Source organism: Adiantum capillus-veneris, chromosome 21 (genome assembly GCF_014529385.1).
Source record: "Adiantum capillus-veneris isolate H3 chromosome 21, ASM1452938v2, whole genome shotgun sequence".
Lineage (NCBI taxonomy): Eukaryota > Viridiplantae > Streptophyta > Polypodiopsida > Polypodiales > Pteridaceae > Adiantum > Adiantum capillus-veneris.
Genome location: NC_140951.1, coordinates 76,596,649 through 76,604,285, shown reverse-complemented (window position 1 = coordinate 76,604,285; position 7,637 = coordinate 76,596,649).

The following is a 7,637-nucleotide window of genomic DNA, read 5'->3' as shown; positions in this document are numbered from 1 at the left end:
CAATTTTAACACTTAGCTCTCCCTACAAGCATCAAAACATGTTGAGAACTATGAAGGCCTAACCTCTAGCCATCTAAACCTCACAAACATGAAGTTTAGAGTGGTATAGTTGCCAAAAATTGAAAAAAAGCCCAAAACCCGTTTTTTCACATAGTTTAGGCTCAAAAATGTTGTGCAAGAGTAAGGTTAATGGTGAGATCGATACTCAAAAAAAAATGCTAAGTTTTTTTCAGCTCATAAGGCAACTTTGTGGATATATAGCACGTAGAAATTCATTTTCATACTCTTCAAATAATTCAAGCAAAATGGTCACTTAAAAGGACACAAAAGTGTCCAAGGACATAAAAGTGTACTGTTACCATTCTAGTGTTAAGGTATTTTAATGCAGTCTAGCATCTTGGAGACATGGTGCCGCTTGCTTCTCTTCATGTTTCAATGGAGCCTATCTTGGACAAATGGTGGAGCATCCTTCTCTCCATGTTTCAATAAGCCTAGCTTGGACACGTGGTGGACCTTTGCTTCTCTCTATGTTTCAATAGAGTTAGCTTGGACAAGTGGTGGACCTTGGAACCAACCCCCCATGTAAAACCTATAATGGTCACTCCAAGTGGTGAGAAAGAATAACCTTTAAGATATAGCCTTATAGGTTGGACAAGTGGTGGACCTTAACACCCAGATATTCTTAATATAATGACATAGAGTGGAAAAGTGGTGAATCTTGAGAGCAAACCACTCATGCTACTAGCGATAATAGCTTGGACAAGTGGTGGACCTTGAAATTAAACCCCTCATCTACGAAATATTGTGGGTTTAAGGTATTTCGATGGAGCCTAGCATCTTGGAGACATGGTGCAGCTTGCTTCTCTTATTGTTTCAATGGAGCCTATCTTGGACAAATGGTGGAGCATCCTTCTCTCCGTGTTTCAATGGACCCTAGCTTGGACAAGTGGTTGACCTTGGAACCAAACCCCCATGTAAAACCTATCATGGTCACTCCAAGTGGTGAGAAAGAATAACCTTTAAGATATAGCCTTATAGGTTGTACAAGTGGTGGACCTTAACACCCAAATATTCTTAATATAATGACATAGAGTAAAAAAGTGGTGAATCTTGAGATAAATCCACTCATTCTACTATCGATAATAGCTTGGACAAGTACGCTTTATACCAAATAATCAACAGTATCCATGATTAATCAATCATCAATGGAGGCGTTTATGCTCCTTACAAGGTTTAACCTGTCTCAGTTCAGGTGCTAATAGACGATCAATAGGAACTGCCTTGGACTCTCTTCTGCCTTCAACTCCAATAGCCTCGGTTGGTCCAATTTGATTTAAGGTTGCCGCCTTAATTCGGGATTCAACGGGCTTACGTGGCTTAGATAGATTAAGCTTCAGATTAGAGAGATCATGATAATGATGGCTAATGAGATCCGACATTAATCTTATCCAAGTTAAGGTTTTGATAGCTTATGACGACTTGGTTTAGAGATTGGAGATTTGGCTTAGCTCGTGAGAGATTAGAGATTATGGTTTGGATATGAGCTTACAAAAATCCCGATTAATGATTGCTTAATCTTGACTAATGAGGACAACGTTAGGCCTAGAGAGCTTAGGAATATGGGTAATGAGTTTGAGAAGCTTTGGATTGGCTTATTGAGGGCGAGATTAGGCTTTGGCTTCCATTAGCATAGGGAAGATTCCATGAAAAAAAAGCTTGGGCTTTGGCTTAGCTTCTCTCTAAAGAGAGAGCGCTCCAAATGAAAGAGGTTCCCCAAAAAAAATCACACGAGAGAGTGCTCAAGGAGAGCCTCGCTTATCTTTTATATCTTGCATGAGTTTTTTCTTGCTAAAAGGGGCCTACCCATTAGCGATGTCACTAATGGGTACCCCCCGATGACGTGGCAGGTGGGTTGTCGAGTAGCACAAAACCCAATGCGGCTGGTGTCGAAAAGCTTCACGAGGAGATTTCCAACAAGTTTCACCTCTGCGGTGAGGGTGTCGGAGCACCATACTGTCCAACGCAAGCCCGTGAGCTCTCTCCTCGTCGTGAAGCTCTCTGCTAGTCATAAATGAGCGGCTTTGCTTTGGTCGGTATGTCATCCCTTACAGTACCCAAAGGCCGCCAATGGAAAAGCTTAGCAAGCTTGGCCAACATGTATGCCAAGTGTGGTGCCCTTACAAGGAAATAAGGGCCTTTTAATAACTTAAATGGTGGCCCGCCCAAGCAAACCCAAGGCCGCCCATTAAACAAAAAAAGGAGGGCTATCACTTTGTGTCCCCCTTTCCCCTTTTGTGAGAGAATTAGGTAATTAATAAATGCAACTAAACTCTCATTGGACCCCTTTACCTCATGGCCAATAGGAATCATGCAAGCCATTGGGTTGTTGAATGCTCACTGGACCCCTTGGGAGACTGTTCAATTAGTCTTCTAGAGAGCTTAATTCTTATTGTTTCTTTTATTAAGTGTTTTTAAATTGATTAAACTGGACTTACTCTAGCCTAATTCTCATTGGTCCACCTCCATGTCATCCAATAGGATTTGAGTACACCTTGTGGGCATCTGGGTTAGGGAGCTTACATGTGTCCCTCTTTCCCTTGTGTACAAAGGGAGCTTGTGTGTGTGTGTGTGTGTGTGTGTGTGTTTGTGAGTTTCTCTCTCATCCCCTATTGCATGGGCTCACCCCCTCCTTTGTAGGCCTTGATAAAAACTTTTTGGACACACACAAAGCATCCAATTTCCCTAGGCTTTTGACCATTGGACACAACCTTTGAATTTTGGAACCTTAGTATTTTGGAAGTTTTAATGGGCTGAACCTTAGGGTAATTTTAGCCCATTGTTGCACCTTGGTCTTTTACACATGCCCCCCCCACCTTTGGATCCCTATTTCCCCTCCTTTGGATCCCTATTGTAGCCGTTCTGCTAGCATAACCAATATTCTAGCTTTTTTCTCCTCACACTCCCCCATATTAAATGATCAGTTTAACATGAGAAAATCATTTAGGAGAATTAGATATTAGTTATTATGAGAGAGATTTTGAAAGAAAAGTGGAATGTGTCCTTACCCCGTTTCTTGGTAAGTTTGTCAAGGGGTTTATAGATGATTTTTGTGTATATAGTTCATGGAAAGAGCATGTTCAGAAGCTTGAAATGACTTTTGCAAGTTATGATGAACGCAAGGGTCAATTTAATCCTACAAAATTTCATTTTTCACAGCCAAGAGTGAAGATTCTTGGACATGTGATCTTAGAAAATTGAATTGATACGGAAGCTTTGTTATTATGTCATCTCCAAAGGATACAAGGCAAATGGCCACTTTCATTCATAAGGTCAAATGTTTGTCTTGATTCATACCTTTGGCATCACAGTTATTGTATCCATTACAGCAGTTAAGAATGATCCATTGGGGCTATGTTGCTGCAAAGAGCAAAAAAATATCAATAAATGAAACATATTTATTATGATGGCAGGGTGATGTTGAACCATAAAGTGCACCACTCCCTAGGCTTTACACTAATGTTTATAGGATCCATGAAGAGTCACCTTGAGGGAAGTTCCAAGAGGCATGAGCAATCTATAAATGTGGAGCCTTCTTCTAAATGGAGAATGAATCAATCATGTGAATCAATGAGTAGTTATTCATGTTTCTCTCTCTATATCTCTCTCTCGTCATTTTGCTCACGTTCTCTCTCATGCTCGTGATCTGACCACCGCCATCTCTGTCCTCTTACACTTGGCAATCCTGCTGTTCGTCTATTATTAGAGATGGGAGCAAGCTTTTGACATTATGGGAGATATGGTGAAGCGGTTATTGTAGTCGAGGTGGCATGCTTTGCGAGATGGGTACGAGTTCAATTCCCTTCTTGCTTTTTAATTTTGCAAGGCAAAAGACATTTTATCTTATCGCACAACAATGAGGGTCGAACACATGACGGTATGCATGCAGTGCACAGACTCAACCATTGGGGTAACAACTTCTGATGCTTACAAATCAAATTGATCAAAAGTTATTATATCTTTTCATGGTGAGGATGGCATAACAATGCTTAAGGATCGGCATTTTTTGCGTTGCCAAGAGATGGACATGGGAGAAAACTGTAGACACATTAGAGTCATAGCAGAGTGTTTACAATTGCCTGTTGAAGTGTCTCAATGACAACGGGTTGTGCTCAGTCCAGTCAAGCTCCAGAATTGTTGTGGCCTTGGTCTTTTGCAAAGGCGAAACCAAACCTCTGTGCCCATTCATCACTGTCAGAAATTGAATCCTCTTGGCGGTGAAGCCAACCAAGAGCACACCACCAAAGTAAATACATTACATGCATATTGCAAGTAGTGAATTTTTCCAGAAGCACAACCTTCAGGTAATAAAATTTTGTATGCACAATATGCAATAAGACATTAAATCATGAAATTTTGTAAGAAGAGTAAGAGCATCTAGCCTTGCAAGCCCGAGGCCGCTACAAACACCCTCATGGTGATTACATTGCCCAAATTGGTCCTTGATTGCACTGCGTGAATCTCGAAGTACATCAGATCGAGCCCTGGGCACGTGGTATGCAACCATGAAGAGGCACTTGCTTTTGAATGCGCAACCACCTGGGTAACTATATTATCTTGATTAACACATATATAATAGCATTCACTGGTGATATTCTCTGTGAGCAATAAATCGGCCGAGCATTTCACCCCCAATGCCGTTTGTGTCATCAGTAAATCATTACACAATATATCCGTTTGCAAATTTGATAAATTTTCAACTCCATAAGCAGCAATCCACACACTCTTGTCAAGGATCTCATGAAATAAAAAATATAAAAAAAGCTTGTGTGCATGAACGTGGTCAAAGAAGCATGCTATAGACTTTTGCTGCAAAGCCTGATTTTAGGCAATTTTAACATGCAAATCACATGAAGATGGGATTGATCGGCAAATGATGGAGATTAAAGTGAAGAGAGAGGACCCTATGAGACAAGAGATCCAAGCAGAGTCCCCGAGTAGCCCCATACTCACATCTTGCACCATCAACCAAAGCATTGTGTGTCACATTCCATCTATTTTTGATGGAGAAATACATAATTTTGATATCATAAATGATGATGATGCCGATATAGTTTTGTTTGTTGATTATCATGAGACAAATTAATAAATGAATGTTTGAAAATCTAATAGAAATGAATGATTTAATGATATTTTTGATGAGACATTGAAGAAAAATCACGATGAAAATAAAGTTCCCTCACTTCGTAATAGTGAAGAAGATGATGTCATCGATGCTTTTGTGAATTCTCTTGCACTAGGAGAAGATTTTTGTGTTGCTCATGACGTTGAAATGTCAACTAACCAAAATGAAGTTCCTCTTGATGAAATGTCCAAGCATGAGAAACAAATTGTGATGTGTGTGAAGCAACCTATTTCACAAACCGATGCTATGCTAAAAGAATGTTTGCTTGAGGCAATGTTGTGTGATGGGACATGTGAATTTATCCACACAAATAGTGCCTATATAAAGCATGATCGAGCATGTATTCTTATTCACGCTAGGAAAGGTGATTATGTTGTGATTTGGAGAAAACTAATGCTTTTTTTTGTGCATGATGATGTCATCCATGATCCTTCATTGAACGTTGCTCTATAGAGGAGAGATGCTCGAATTTCTTCTCAAATTCCCGTAATAACTACCATGTAGATAGATTTTTGTTCTTCTTCTGCACCCACTTCATAAAGCTTTGCCTAGTTACCCTTTTTGAATCTTCAAGGAAGTATTCCTCTTGAAATGCCTTCTTGAAATCCTGCCAGATTGGGCGTTGAACCGCCTGAATTTCTTTTATTCAGCTCCTAAGTTCTGGCTCCGCAATTAAATGGAATCCTTCCACTGCATTTTGATCATCAATTCCATTCTCTTCCATTGCCTGCTCGTAGATATTGGAAAACTTGCTAATATCCCGGCCTTCAAATCGATGCAATTTCTCGGTAACCGTGTGCCGAGATTTACGGATCCTCTCTTGCAAATTATACGGTTGTTGGGTAGCCTATTGTTGTTGCTGAGAGGCGGAAGTGAAAAAAATAGACTCGGTGGCCTCTACACCAAGACTATGCACAATGGCCTCATCATGGGGATAGGGGCACCACCTAGCAAGATATGCGGCTAGGACGCATACATATACACAATGAAGCATGCATGGAAAACAATTTCAAGATCCATGCCCAAATGTGGAATGGGGTGGTCGGAGAATAAGGTGAGAGGAGTGGTGAGTGAGTGAGAATGGGCTCGCTACGCGTGCATGTAGTAAGGAAGATAACGAGGTCAAGGATACATGCAAGTATGCTCACTTCTTATACAAAAGGTGACGAATCCGCACACCTTAAGATGGAAGTAGCAAGATGATAGGAATATGAGAGGGAGAGAGAGTGTGTGTGTGTGGTGGCGAATCCGCACACCTTAACATAAGCAAAAATAAATTTAAAAAAAATGGCAAGGAACAAGCATATACCATACTCACAATGAGATGTATCCAAAGCGACACAAAGTATGGCACCAAGATGGAGTGTGTTGATTGCTTGCAAAAGATGAATACAATAGGTAGCGTATGGAAGGAAAATGAGAAGGGAACGAGATCGTAGGAGGCATAATGGAGAGATGGGAGTTGATGGCGAGAATATCATGAGTGTGTCCACCCTTCTTCTTCTTCAAATTGTGCCTTCAACCCTTAATTACAAGTGGTGTGGTGCTCATCTTTTATGCATGGTGATGGTGATGATGATGGTGTTGTGATTATGTGATTAGGGTTCATGCTACAAGCATGTAGAACAAGAGTGTGTATGGATAGGTATTTGTGTGTGTGTGTGTGTGTGTGTGTTCTCCCCCAAGTGAGCTTCATGGCCTCCTTATATAGGGAAGGAGGGAAGGATTTAGCAATATTTCTATTTGAGGTGAGTGTCCCACTTTGGTGACTGGGAAAATGGGGTGCATGTGACTGTGGCTCCCATCTTGTCTCCTCATTATTTAAAATACCAGAGTCAATAGAGAGAGAAGAGAGAATGTGGGTAGGATGTAGAGGATAGGAAATATTTACAATAGTCTAGCTTTGGATAGACATAAGCTTATTAGGGAGAGAAGAGAGAGGTAAGAAAATTATAAGAGAGGTTGTCGAAGGTGGATATTTGTTGATGAGGATGGATCTTCCAAAAATGGTGATAGAATTACTCTAGACTAGCCAAGACCTCATTAAAAGAGCTTTGTCTCTTGTAATCATGCTTGAAGACTTGTAGAACCATAGCCATTCTAGAAGGAAGAAAAGTGGGGATGGCCTGTGTCACCATTACACAAGAAAACTGGGGTCCACTACAAAAATCATATCTCCGTGTTCATAACTCCAAAAATTCTCAAAAAAATTGAGCTAAAAGTTGAGATCACGAGCTACATCTTTTATGTTGAATGCTCCTTCAGATTCGGGGTTATTCTTTACTTAAAAAATTCAGCCAAATAATGTATTATTTGTGGCTGCAAAAGTTTTTTGGTGGTCCCCTTTGAGTGGACTTCTCTCTTGCCTTCAAGTGTAAGCTCCTTCATGTGTATGAAAACATGACCTAGAGTGTTGAAAAGATTGGCAATCATCTAGATGGAGGTATTATTGAAA